General features: G+C 40.0%; 1 protein-coding gene across 1 annotated transcript in view; it reads left to right on the top strand.

Moving 5' to 3' along the window:
• The first annotated feature begins 11,176 nt into the window (after positions 1-11,176).
• The window catches only part of LOC134214261 (clavesin-1-like), a 36,036-nt gene continuing 31,902 nt past the window's right edge, over positions 11,177-15,310 (top strand). Inside the window, exon 1 of the mRNA XM_062693668.1 lies at positions 11,177-11,296. The gene's annotated coding sequence lies outside the window, so the exon portion shown is untranslated. The remainder of the gene's footprint in view (positions 11,297-15,310) is intronic.

Genomic DNA, 15,310 nt, shown 5'->3' with positions numbered 1-15,310 from the left:
TTCAATAACAAAGATCGTTCATGTTCATAAAAAATCTGAGGGCACCTTTCTAGTTTTATCAAAGCAAGTTCTTGGAGAGGGATCAATTTCCCCCGAATATTTTAAAAGTCGATTTTCGACAACACTCCAGCAATCGATTGTGTATCAATATCAACAATAATTTAAGGACTTACATACATCAGTGAAGTTAAATACAATATTTCTTAGAGATTCTATGTGGAAATCGCGTATGTTTATTTATTCTTGGCTGTGATACATTGGAAATCAGAAGAGGGGATCAAGTCTCCCCAGTCTCCCCTAATTATTAATGTGTGAATTGTAAAACAAAATAATGGACAAGAAGGAATGAATGGGTGATGATGATCTACTGTGTATAAATGGGGGAGAAGGACATGTTGGTCGACATGAAAGGAGTGGATAAGGATAATGGAAGCATGATCGATTGGGCGTGAAACTCGATGGAAAAGGAAAAGGTCTGCATACCGCTAGGGTAAAGATTACTGCCCATTAGTAAATTGGCGTCCGTGCAAGTAAGTCGTGAGTGACAGTGCCTCTGTAATGCCTCAGTGATTTTTAAATATAATTGAATGGCATCTTGTGGCCCCTAATAGTGCATTCAGGTAACTAGGAAAGCTACCAGAAAAGCCTGTAGGAAGAGCTTTAAACCATTCTGGTCCATAGGACCTTTTGTTCGTTTATATCATTCGCTAAATTAGCGACCTCACGCAGCATGATCGACCGAGTCAACGTCCGCGTTGGATATCGGTCTAACCATCAAGTATTTCTGGCACAGTTCCGCCGAAGAGAACCCTTCTCGGCGTGGCCAATACAGTCTCGTCCGTGGTTCATCGATTGCGTCAAAGAATCAAGGCGTCAATGATGTCCAATGCCGTGGTATCAGTTGAATTATGTTCTCCGAGTATCTGTCTTTCACTTGCGTCTTAAAACTGGGCGTATGAGATGTTGAAAGGTCTCCAAATTGTCCTGGAGCTTGAATCAAATGGTCTGACAAATCAACCAAGGCTTTCATGATGTCTCCAGCCGCGATATCAACCCAATTATGTCCTCCGAGTATTTTTCTTTCACTTGCGTCTCAAATGTAGGAATATGAGTTGTTCTCCAGTTTGTCCCCACTCCAGGTCAATTTGGAGGTCCTAGAATATCGCATCTCGCATGTACAAAAAATGTGCTTGGATGACGTGATAGGGTGCATACCTGTGCTGGGGACATATTGCAGTTTTGAGAACCTGGATCATGTCATCTTCGTTGAATAAAATATGTGCATGTACTAGGATGAAATAATTGGAACCGAGGTGAGATTTGAGAGATATTACCACATCTTACATGCCAGAATTTAAGACACCATTCATGAGCTATCCAAACTCCAGTACAACTTATATGCCTACATTTGATACAAGTGAAAGACAAATACTCAGGGAATATAATTGAGTTGATACCGTGACTGAAGACATCATGGAATCCTTGGTTGATTTGGTAGACTATTTGATTCAAACTCCAGAACAATTAGGAGATCTTACAACATCTTACATGCTAAAATTTGAGACGCAAGTGAAAGACTAATACTCAGAAGACAAAATTGAGTTGACAGCACGGCTGGGGACAACGTGGAAGCCTTGTTTGATTCGGTAGGCCATTTGATTAAAACTCCAGAACAATTTGGAGATCTTAAAACATCTCATATGCCTGGATTTGAGACGTAAGTGAAAGACAAATAATTGGAGGATATAATTGGGTTGATACCGCGGCTGGGGGCACCATGGAAGCCTTGGTTGATTCATTAGACCATTTGATTCAAACTGCAGTACAGTTTAGAGATCTTACAACACCTTATATGTCTTGTTTTGAGACGCAAGTGATAGACAAATCATCGGAGTACATATTTGAGTTTATATCACGGCTTGGGACATCATGAAGGCTTTGGTTGATTCGGTAGACCATTTGGTCGTGGTTCAGCCAAACCGCACCAAGCGGCTTTTTGACTGACTTGCTATATTTTGCTCGCAAAAGGAAAACGGATAGTATTTTATGTCAAATCATGCGTACATTTGTTGTAGGATATCCTCATTTATGGTGTTGAACGATGTCCGATGCGATTTGTGAATATTTGTTGTAGGAGCACCATGGTAGCCTTGGTTGATTCATTAGACCATTTGATTTAAATTCCAGGACAATTTGGAGATCTTACAACAACTCATATGTCTTGTTTTGAGACGCAGGTGAATGAAAAATACTCGGAGAACAGGACAATTTATAGGTCTTACAACATCTCATATGCCTGTATTTTTGACGTAAGCGAAAGACAAATAATCGGAGGACATAATTGGGTTGTTACCGCTGGCACCGCGCCTGGGGACGTCATGGAAGCCTTAGTAGATTCGGTAGACCATTTGATTCAAACTCCAGTAAAATTTCGATTACAAATTCATACATGCAAGAATTAAAGACACAAGTGAAAGACAACCGGAGGGCAAAATTGGGTTGACACCGTAACTGGAGACACCATGGAAGCCTTGGTTGATTCGGTAGACCATTTGATTAAAACTCCAGGACAATTTGGGGATTTTACAACATCTCATATGTCTTGTTTTGAGACGCAAGTGAAAGACAAATCTTCGGAGGACATAATTGGGTTGTTACCGCGGCTGGGAGCACCATGGAAGCCTTAGTTGATTCATCAGACCATTTGATTCAAACTCCAGGACAATTTGGAGATCTTACAACACCTCATATGTCTTGTTTTGAGACGCAGGTGAATGAAAAATACTCGGAGAACAGGACAATTTATAGGTCTTACAATATCTCATATGCCTGTATTTTAGACGTAAGTGAAAGACAAATAGTCGGAGCATATATGGGTTGTTACCGCTGGCTCCGCGGCTGGGGACATCATGGAAGCCTCAGTAGATTCGGTAGACCATTTGATTCAAACTCCAGAACAATTTGGAGATCTTATAACATCTCATATACCTGAATTTGGAGAGATGTAACAATACCTCATGTAAGACGCAAGTGAATGTATTTAATTTAAAATTTTTTTTAAGTATCCAACGATTAAGTGAAATACTAGAAATTTTTGCAAAAATTCTTTTTACGTCACATTCGGGTTACGTCCCCCCAATAAGTGACGTAAAGAGAGTTGAGTGTATCATATTAACTGCTGAAAAAGTTATTTTGAAAACCAACTGTCAAATACTGACAGGGAAGAGGGGGGGGGGGAGGTGCACGTCCCGGGAGGTGCAAATCTTTTTTAGCGTTCTATATGTTAGGAGCGGCTCATAATAGCGTCCGTTCTCCATGTTAGGGACGGCTAATCATCGTCCGAGTGCCAGCGAGGGACTCTAAGTGAAACTGTGCACCATGGTCCACCAGAAATAAGGAGGTATGGTCCTCCGGAAATCTAGGTGGTTTGGTGTCAGGACCTGCAAGCCAGCATTTAAAAATAAACTTACGCAACGAATGATCAACAAGAGAGTACGGACCAGAACCATCCGCGAAGACCGCTGCGACGAAAAGGGACTAGCGATTGGAAACTCGATTGGTGGAACTGTAAATCTTTCAACTTCTTCGGGAGCACACGCATACTCGCCGATGTGCTCAATGTGCGTGGATTCGGCATCGTAGCGCTGTAGGAGGTTTTTTGAAAGGGATCAATGGTGCGAACGTTCAGAGGTAATCATACCATCTACCAGAGCTGCGGCAACACACACGAGCTGGGAACCGCTTTCATAGTGATGGGCGTTATGCAAAGGCGCGTGATCGAGTGGTGGCCGGTCAACTAGAGAATGTGCAGGTTGACGATCAAATGCCGGTTCTTCAACTTCAGCATAATCAACGTCCATAGCCCACACTCCGGAAGCACTGATGATGATAAGGACGCCTTCTTCGTGCAGCTGGAACGTGAGTACGCCAGCTGCCCAAGCCACGACTTCAAAATCATCATTGGAGATTTGAACGCACAGGTTGGCCAATAGGAGCAGTTTAGACTGAGGAAGTTCAGCGCTCACCGGCTAACGAAAGAAAACGGTCACCGACTAATTGATTTCGCTGCCTCCAAGAATATGGCCATTCGCAGCACCTACTTCCAACACAGCCTTCCATATCGGTACACCTGGAGATCATCACTGCAGACAGAATCACAAATCGTCCACGTTCTGATTGATGGACGGAACTTCTCCGACATTATCGACATCAGGACATATCGTGGCGCTAACATCGACTTTGACCACTACCTGGTAATGGTTGAACTGCGCCCAAAACTATCCGTCATCAACAATGTTCGGTACCGACGACCGCCGCGGTACGACCTAGAGCGACTTAAGCAAACTGATGTCGCCACTGCATACGCGCTGCATCTCGAGGCAGCGTTGCCGGAAGAGGGTGAGCTCGATACGACCCCTCTTGAGGACTGCTGGAATACAGTTAAAGCAGCCATTAACGACGCAGCGGAGAACAACGTCGAGTATGTGGAACGAAGTCGATGGAACGATTAGTTCGACAAACAGTGCAGACAGATTCTGGAGAAGAAGGACCTAGCGCAGGCGGTCGCGCTGCAGTAAAGTACCCGGCAGAACGTGGAACGTTATAGACGGAAGCAGAGACAACTGATCCGCTTTTTCAGGAGAAGAAATACCGAAATGTCCAAGGACAAGAATGGGAGCATCTTGACGGACGAATGTGTGGTGATCGAAAAATGGAAGCAACACTACGAGGAACATTTAAATGGTGCTGAGAGTACAGGCAGCGAAGGAGATGACTATGTTAGTTCAGCGGATGATGGAAGCCAACTATCCCCCACCTTGAGGGGAGTTAAGGATGTCATCCAACAGCTAAAGACCAATAAAGCAGCTGGTAACGATGATATCGGAGCTAAGCTCATCAAGATAGGCCCGGAAAAGCTGTTGCCTGCACAAACTGATAGTCAAAATCTGGGAAACTGAACAGCTACTGCAGGAATGGAAGGAAAATGTCATATGCACAGCAAACCAACGAATTAACATTTGATATTTAATTAAATTTGACTGAATTTCTCAAGCAAGCACAATTTAAATTTATTTCTATTTAAGTAAACAGTAATAACAATTGATTATTGAAATTATGTTCCAAATATGTGCATGGAAATACATTTAAAATCACAGCATATTTTCATCTGTGTGCCCAATCTACAAGAAAGGCGACAAGCTGGAATGTGAGAACTTTCGAGCGATCACCATCCTTAATGGCGCCTACAAAGTGATATCGCAGATCATCTTCTGTCGTCTGTCACCATTAGTGAATGAGTTCTTGGGAAGTTATCAAGCCGGCTTCGTAGACGTCCGCTCGACAACGGACCAGATCTTTACTGTACGACAAATTCTTCAAAAATGCCGTGAATACTGTAGTGGATAAGATTGGCATTATATGTTGTGATAAAATTATTATAGCAAAATGCCGTTATCATCAATTCCTTGAAATCTGCATTTGATATATGTTCTAATTATATGCACTCATTTATTGAGTAACTCGAATCAACGTGTATTGTGTTAATTTGAGCTCCATGGTAACGCAAAAATGTTTTTGGTTTTCTCGAGTTCGTGTCAGAACGAAACGACGACGGAAGTCAGTTTGCTGAGTATTGTTGCGGCGAACGGTCGAGCTTAGAAACCTCGTCCGGTCACGACAATGACGCAGCCGGTAGTGTTGAAATAGTGATTTTTTTAGTTGGTTGAGCTCCCTGGAATTTCGGAATATCGGTGTCATCGAGGTCAGGTAAGGAAGGATATGTCCTGAGGAATTGTTAGAAACGGAAGATAAGATGAAAAATGACGTTCGAATGCTAGCGTCCCCGGTAGGCTCCCTGACGGAAGGGCAGAGGAGTAGGCCGGGTGACAAGAAAGATGCAAAAAAAAGAAGATGGCACATTGAGGAAAACAAAAATTAAAGGCAAAAAGTTGGCAAAATGAAAAACAAAAAAAATCATAAGGAATGCTAGCGTCCCTGGTAGCCTCCCTGACGAAAGGGCATAGGAGTAGGCCGGGTGACAAGAAAGGTGCAAAAAAAGATGGCACATTGAGGAAAACAAAAATTAAAGGCAAAAAAGTTGGCAAAATGAAAAACAAAAAAAATCAATGAGGAATGTTAGCGTCCCTGGTAGGCTCCCTGACGGAAGGGCAGAGGAGTAGGCCGGGTGACAAGAAAGGTGCAAAAAACAAGAAGATGGCACATTGAGGAAAACAAAAATTAAAGGCAAAAAAGTTGGCAAAATGAAAAACAAAAAAAATCAATGAGGAATGTTAGCGTCCCTGGTAGGCTCCCTGACGGAAGGGCAAAGGAGTAGGCCGGGTGTTAAGAAAGGTGCAAAAAACAAGAAGATGGCACATTGAGGAAAACAAAAATTAAAGGCAAAAAAGTTGGCAAAAAAAAACACCAAAAACTATGAAGAATGCTAGCGTCTCCGGTAGGCTCCCTGACGCAAGGGCAGAGGAGTAGGCCGGGTGACAAGAAAGGTGCAAAAAAAGAAGATGGCACATTAAGGAAAACAAAAATTAAAGGCAAAAAAGTTGGCAAAATGAAAAACAAAAAAAACAATGAAGAATGCTAGCGTCTCCGGTAGGCTCCCTGACGAAAGGGCAGAGGAGTAGGCCGGGTGACAAGAAAGGTGCAAAAAAAAAGATGGCACATTGAGAAAAACAAAAATTAAAGCCAAAAAAGTTGGCAAAAAAAATTAAAACACAAATGGAAAAACCAACATTAGATAAAGGATAAAATATGTGATCGGTGGATGGATGGACAAAATATGGAAAAAGGTGGAAAAATGGCAAAATGAATAAAAGACCTAACATTGGATTAAATTTGATTCGGAATTGATATGAATATTGGATACAACTATTATATTTGAAATTAGGATTTGGATTGGATTTGTGTTGGACAGCATTCGGATTGTATTTGGATTGGACAGCATTCGGATTGATTTAGGATTGAATTTGAATTTAATTCGGACAGGATTCGGATTGAATTTGGATGGCATTTGGATTGGATTGTCATATTGTCAATCTAAGATTGATTCATAAGAATTGGTTAATGATGTTTATCTAGGATCAAAATGAAAAACAAAAAAAATCAATGAGGAATGTTAGCGTCCCTGGTAGGCTCCCTGACGGAAGGGCAGAGGAGTAGGCCGGGTGACAAGAAAGGTGCAAAAAACAAGAAGATGGCACATTGAGGAAAACAAAAATTAAAGGCAAAAAGTTGGCAAAAAAACAAAAAAAACAATGAGGAATGCTAGCGTCCCTGGCAGGCTCCCTGACGGAAGGGCAGAGGAGTAGGCCGGGTGACAAGAAAGGTGCAAAAAAAAAAGATGGCACATTGAGGAAAACAAAAATTAAAGGCAAAGAAGTTGGCAAGATGAAAAAAAAAAAGAAGAATGCTAGCGTCTCCAGTAGGCTCCCTGACGGAAGGGCAGAGGAGTAGGCCGGGTGACAAGAAGGGTGCAAATAAAAGATGGCACATTGAGGAAAACAAAAATTAAAGGCAAAAAAGTTGGCAAAATGAAAAACAAAAAAAACAATAAAGAATGCTAGCGTCTCCGGTAGGCTCCCTGACGAAAGGGCAGAGGAGTAGGCCGGGTGACAAGAAAGGTGCAAAAAAAAAGATGGCACATTGAGAAAAACAAAAATTAAAGCTATAGTTGGCAAAAGAAAATTAAAACACAAATGGAAAAACCAACATTAGATAAAGGATAAAATATGTGATCGGTGGATGGATGGACAAAATATGGAAAAGGTGGAAAAATTGCATAATGAATAAAAGACCTAACATTGAATTAAATTTGATTCGGAATTGATATGAATATTGGATACAACTATTATATTTGAAATTAGGATTTGAATTGGATTTGGATTGGATTTGTATTGGACAGCATTCGGATTGTATTTGGATTGGACAGCATTCGGATTGATTTTGGATTGAATTTGAATTTAATTCGGACAGGATTCGGATTGAATTTGGATGGCATTTGGATTGGATTGTCTTATTGTCAATCTAAGATTGATTCATAAGAATTGGTTAATGATGTTTATCTAGGATCAAAGATATTTGCAATAGGAACATCTCAATAAAATTTGCAATAAATCAGCTCAAGAGTAGAGGAGGGGGAGAATGTAGTGGATAAGATTGGCATTAGATGTTGTGATAAAATTATTATAGCAAAATGCCGTTATCATCAATTCCTTGAAATCTGCATTTGATATATGTTCTAATTATATGCACTCATTTATTGAGTAACTCGAATCAACGTGTATTGTGTTAATTTGAGCTCCATGGTAACGCAAAAATGTTTTTGGTTTTCTCGAGTTCGTGTCAGAACGAAACGACGACGGAAGTCAGTTTGCTGAGTATTGTTGCGGCGAACTGTCGAGCTTAGAAACCTCGTTCGGTCACGACAAATACCAGGTCCCAACGCACCATCTGTTCGTTGATTTCAAGGCGACATACGACAGTATAGACCGCGTAGAGCTATGGAAAATTATGGACGAGAACAGCTTCCCTATGAAGCTTATCAGACTGATCAAAGCAATGATGGATGGTGTGCAAAACTGTGTGAAGACTTCGGACGAATACTCCAGTTCGTTCGAATCGCGCTGGGAATTATTTTTCATTTAATAATAACACTGACACTGAATCTAACACTGAATCAACAGTTTTACGCCCCAATACACGGTTCGAGGCCGCATCTCTTCATTCTCGAATGCGCCCCGCGCTCGCTCTTATTAGCGTTTTGTACATGACACATTTGGTGCGGTGGCGAATCTTTTTTGACCGCAGTTTCTTCTGAACCCCGTAGTAGGCCCAACTTTCACAGATGATGCGCCTTCGTATTTCACGACTAACATTGTTATCAGCCGTTATCAAGGATCCAAGGTAGACGAATTCCTCGACCACCTCAAAGGTCTCCCCGTCTATCGTAACACTGCTTCCCAGGCAGGCCATGTCGCGCTCGGTTCCGCCCACAAGCATGTACTTTGTCTTTGACGCATTCACCACCAGTCCAACTTTTGTTGCTTCACGTTTCAGGCGGGTGTACAGTTCTGCCACCTTTGCAAATGTTCGGCCGACAATGTACATGTCATCCGCGAAACAAATTAACTGGATCTGTTGAAAATCGTACCCCGGCAACAACACCCGGCTCTCCGCATGACACCTTCGAGCGCAATGTTGAACAACAGGCCCGAAAGTCCATCAGCTTGTCTTAGTCCCCGGCGAAGTTATCAACGGACCAGATCTTTACTGTACGGTAAATCCTTCGAAAATGCCGTGAATACCAGGTCTCAACGCACCAGGTCCCAACGGAAAACCAGAAAATCATAGATTTCATTCGTCCGTTCGACCATTAGTTCATTTCGACTTTTTGTCCTTTTCGACCATTTGTCCCTTCGACGTTTTGTCTTTCGACTTTTTGTCCCAAACCCAAAAAATCTCCTCTGTTATAAGAAATAGGCGAATACGAAGCTTGTTGACTGCTTTATCGAATCGCTTTTACAATAGTCCCTGAGTATGGGTCCCATCTCTATACAGGGCAATAAGAAAGCGGACTCACTCGTAAAGTTGACTTGGACTTGAACAGTTGGTTACGTAAATAGGATAAAACAGAATTTGACAGATGGATATATTCCTTTCTTTCACAGGTATCGATGAAGCTCTGGTTCAAAGGCTACCAAGACATCACCATGTTGTCTAGATCTGCTCCGATTACGAATTTGTCAGTTCTGATTTATATGTATGCTTCACTCAGGGCCCAAGGAGAACAAGATTAGGAAAACATGATCGATGTGTTAGGTATGATCAGGGCCGGCTTTGGAGTCCTGGAGGCGTTGCGCGGCCCGCTGTCAATCTTATGTACCAAAACCAATCTTTTTTGTACATTTTGGGGCCCAAAAACTGTCGGCCCCGGGGCCCCCTTCCGGCTAAATCCGGCCCTGGGTATGATTGACGAAGACTGAATGGTCCTTGTTTACATCTGTTTTAGAAGAATCAATGGCTTTGTCTAAACCCTACATCTGTTCGTTTGTATCATTACAATTTGTCTCCTATGTACATTATGCTAATCAGCGAGAATGCTGTAACATGCGGATTAAGGATAACGTCGTAGGCTAGATGTACCAGTTGTGGCTATAGCACCAGTTGTCGCACTAGTGCTTTATATGCCAAATGGCCAATCAAATCACCGTAAACCAAGTTCATATCGATAAAGCATATTCATATGATACGATAACACCTTTGATTTCCTCCAAAACAAGCAAAGCATAATTGTAAAAATTGATTTTGCTTAATTTTTGACGTCCTTTGCACCAGTTGTCGCACTAGTGGTCCCTATTTGGCCAGTCCCATAAGAAAACAATGGGATTTGCCAAATAAGGAACCAAAATTAAGAATAGTGCCACAACTGGTGCATGCGTTCCTATTATGGATTATTCATTTTTGAGGATAATAACAAATTTTATTGTAGTTTTCACAGCTGTTCTAAGGAGCAGGAAGTAAAACCTTTCGCTTGATATATAAAGTCCACCCACATGCCTTTTAATTATTTTTTTAAAAATAGTTGTTCTTATGTATGGCGACAATTGGCCATTTTTTCTTGTACTGAACCTCGACCAAGAGTTTTTCGGAACCCCAACACCATTCTGAAGAACTATGAAACAAATCATGAATTCAACCAATCAAATCAAAAGTATGGCGGCTCCTAAGTGATAAACTTTTATCAAATGGAAAAATCACTCTGATAGATTAAGCGATGATCTTCTCCTCGTGAAAAAAAATATTCAAATAAAGAATTAAAAAATAAAACTCTGATAGATTTAAAAAAGTGGCTTCTCCCTACCTATCTAAGCTTTAAAAAGACAATTCAAGAAAATCAAATGAATACACTAATTGAAAACGGAATATTCATAAAATCACAATTTATAACAATTTACTATTTTGTAACTTGAAGTTAAGAGGAAACGTCAATTTCACTGGCCTTTAAGATTGTCGGAGCTGATTTCAACGGATTTTCTGCGATATGATTCCGCGCAAAGAGTTCGCGCTCAGTCAATCCATTTCCCACCTTTCGAAATAACCTGCCAAGCCAACCGACCACACACCGCATCGGTCGAGCTAATGTAGGTATCTAAAAACCCGCGGGTAGGGGACAACCGAATTCAAACAATAATCAGTCGCCAGCCGTTGCTCACAGTGATCGGAAGCTCGCAGTTTTCATTGCAGGACATCCAATCGCCGCTAAAGTTCGATCCGGGCGTGACAAGTGAGTGGTGTTATTGGTGCCAATTATTAAGTGTAGAATTTCGTTTCATCCAGTGTTACTGATGCTATCTTAGTGGTTCATGGCTGTGATGGTTTTTATCGTTTAAACAAACAACTTCATCCCACACTGTATTGCTCATGAAGCGTTGGGTATTGCTTGTGTTATGAATTATTACCACCTTGCATTCTGTTAACCGATTCGAGTGATCCGAATAAACATGGACAGCTGACGATCAACTGTCGTAACCGGGAACAATATTTTGGTTCGTCTACCACATCGTCAATGACAAAAACGAAAACGACCACGTTGACGGCCACCGCACCGCACCGCTCGATGGGTATTAGATAACCAAGGTTCCAGGTAAAAGTGATTAACTTCACTTTTATTGCACACCACTTGCCGAGCGAGCGAACGCACCACCATGTTCTGTGATCCACTTTGACGGAGTGCAATAAGATTCGATTTGTGCCATGTGTTGTATGTTATTTTCATAGAGATGTGAAATTTTGTGTCAATAGCGTCGTCGATCTGATTACAGTTCATTGCCGTTGGCTGTGGATCGGCAAGTTAAAAATAATAAATGTTTTATTAAAAAATTATACACAGCTTGTGGAAAGCGCATAAAATAAGTGCCAGGAAATAAGCAAAAATTCCATACAAGAATGGTTGGAAATGGCCATAATGGTTTTAACGAAAAGATAATATAACTACATTTTCGAAAGAAGATGAACTCCACCGATAAATTTTAAACAACAATGAAATAAAAACAAATTTATCCGCCTAATATAAATAGGCACTGCATTTCCCGCATTTATCTAGGACACCGAGCTTTCTGGTATACAAAATACCATTTTCATTGTAACTTTGCAATGTAAATAACTGATCGTGGATAAAATTTACAAGTGATCAACTAGACTTTTTCCCTGTGAAGTGCAACTATGAGAACTTTTGAGACTTCCTATTGAAAAGTTGGATAATGTTTTTCTTATCTTTTGTTCCCACATAAATATGGACAGACTGACTGACTTTGCCCCAACCCCTCTATAACTGGGTCGCACGACAATAGTGTAACATGTCGAATAGGACTTGTTGCATTCAAATTGACTAAAGTGTAAGAGTGTGGAAATATTTAACCATGCACTATAGGGCGGCTCCTTACAAGTAGGTGGCCGAAAATATTTTCACGTTTTTTCTGCAATATTTCACACTTATTTCAAAGATTAATATTTAAAATATGTGAAATACATGTTTTGCAGTTCATTACAACTTCTAAGGTCTCCAAACTATCTGGAATATACCCCTTTGAAACCCACGAAGTGTATCCCTTTTATCTATACGAGCGTACATACATACCCTTAGAATTCAAATAAATAAAACTGTGTATTGTTCTGAGTTGTACAGATGTTCTAGGTCGCCCAAAGACTCCATGGAGTGTGAGCCTTTGTAGCTACTAGCGAAATTGGTTGTCTTTGAAGGATTTTTTTAATTGGTTCACACTCTTAAAGCTTAAAACAAGTAAAGGGAATACATTATTAAGCCCCATGAAAGCTAAAGGAGCTCCAGTGAATAAACGCTTCAAGATGATTATTTATACATTATGAACATGAACATCTTTAACAAGGGCCTTTTTCTGTTGTACTAAAGGAACTTCCAGTCACTAAACAATTTTAAACATGTTCTAGATATTCCACATAATATTTATTTTAGGTTATCAAAGCATTTATTTATTTTCTACGGTATCCTTTCTTGTATACATAAGCTCGTCATTGATTTTTCTACGTTTAGTACGATCACATTTTTTGATGACCTTTGACGAGAGGTTGAAGCTACTATCTCTTGTTCAGCACGAAAAAAATCTTCTAATTAAAATACTGTATCAAGGCACTCCTCATTATTTGAATCAAAGAAAGTTTTTGAACTGAATGCGGCCTTTTTTTAAGCTTCAAACGTAAATTTTTCAACTTTGTATGGAGTAGACTCTTTTTTTGTTTATCCACAGCGAAGCTTTGTCAAATATATAATAAGATGGAAATTCATGAATGTCCATTTTTTATACCCTTTACGTAGGCACCACCAATATTTGTCGAGGTTTTTATAGGTACGGACCTTTTCGTTTCTTGTATGTATTTTTTTTAAATGATAATAAAAATTCTAAACTTTATTAAACCTCGGGTACTAATTCAAAAGAACGTATGTTATTTTGTAAACAAAGATTCACGTTGATTTCTCGGATCTGACAGCTCTCCCACGCAAACAATCACCACAGACAGGCAAGAGGAAGCTTCGGCGGTATTGGTTTGAGTGGGAGTGCCAATCAGATTGGAAAAATCGACGTATGAATCTTTGATCTCAAAATCACATACGTCCTTTTGAATAAGTATACCCGAGAAATAAATTCAAATATGAAGCCCAGGGCATTTTCGCAACCCTTCTTCTTCTTCTTCTTCTTCTTCTTCTTCTTCTTCTTCTTCTTCTTCTTCTTCTTCTTCTTCTTCTTGGCCCCACTGGGACATTGCCGCTCGCAGCTTAGTGTTCTCTAAGCACTTCCGCAGTAATTAACTGCGAGGTTTCTAAGCCAATTACCATTTATGCATTCGTATATCATGAGGCTAACACGATGATACTTTATTTACCAACCGAAAATTTCCTAGACCGTTACCGGGAATCGAACCCAGCCACCCTCAGCATGGTCTTGCTTTGTAGCCGTGCATCTTACCGCTAGGCTAAGGAGAGCCCCTTCGTTACCCTCAGAAGTCCATTGTTTTTTTTTTTCAAATACTTACTTACTCGATTCTTGATAGACAGGGCTGCCTCCTTTTAGTGAACCTACGCATAATGGAGTTATCATTCACCAGCTGCATAAGCCACACACTTAATTTTTTTTACCAGGATCTCAGCAAAATGGTCAACTTTTACCGAGATTCGCACAGCCGTGCCCCAGCAAACATGTTTTTTGCCGAGATTTCTGTCAAAATTGCTGGAAATCAGCAAATAATTTGCCGAAAATCAGCAAATAATTTGCCGAAAATCAGCAAACAAACATCATTTTGCCGGAATATCAGTTATTTATTTTGCTGGCGCACGGCTGTGCGCATTTTTGCCGAGCTGCAGAAATAAAAACTAAGTGTGCATGCTTTACACCATGGGTTCCCAAACTGTGGGTCGCGACCCCCAAGGGGGTCGTAGGCTGATCAAAGGTGGGTCGCGAAAGACAATGCTTGATTCATACCTTTGTCACTATTTGGTCCCACAAATCTATACCAGTTTTTAGATTACGATCCAGGTAATGATTCGATGATTAGAGAATATCAAACTTGACGAGGTCAATGGCCTTCTTTTGTTGCGCGATATTTGGGCAAATAGAATGAAGTTCAATACAATTCACATCTAATCAAAATCCAATCCAGAACTAATCCAAATCAAATCCAATCTAAATCCAAATCATATCCAAATCCATATCAAATTCAATTCCAATTCAATTTCAAATCTAATTGTAATCCAATCAAAATCCCAATCCAATCCAAATTCAATTCAAATCCAATTCATATCAAATTCAAATCCAATTCAATTTCAAATCTAATTGAAATACAATCTAAATACAATCCAAATCTAATTCAAATCCAATCCAAATGAAATCCAAACTTAATTCAAATCCAAATCTTATTCGAATCTAATATAAATCCAATACAAATTCGATCCAATTCCAATCTAAATCCAATCAAAATCAAATCCAAATCTAATTCTAATCCAATCCAAATCTAATTTATATCCAAATCCAATTCAAATATAATTGAAATCAAATCCAAATCCAATTCAAATACAATCCTAATTCAATCTAAAACCTATCCAAATCAAATCCAAATTCAATTCAAAACCAACCCAAAACCAATCCAAATCTCATCCAAATCAAAAAGAAAAAAATACAGTGATGGGATATGAAGCTATTTATTATGATTTGTTCAATCTCACGCGTACTCATTTTTATCCAATTTATATAAATCAATGCATTTGTAC

This window comes from Armigeres subalbatus, chromosome 2, assembly GCF_024139115.2.
Source record: "Armigeres subalbatus isolate Guangzhou_Male chromosome 2, GZ_Asu_2, whole genome shotgun sequence".
NCBI classification, from domain to species: Eukaryota; Metazoa; Arthropoda; class Insecta; order Diptera; family Culicidae; genus Armigeres; species Armigeres subalbatus.
Note: the sequence above shows the minus strand (reverse complement) of the source record. Positions and strands in the feature narration are given on the sequence as shown.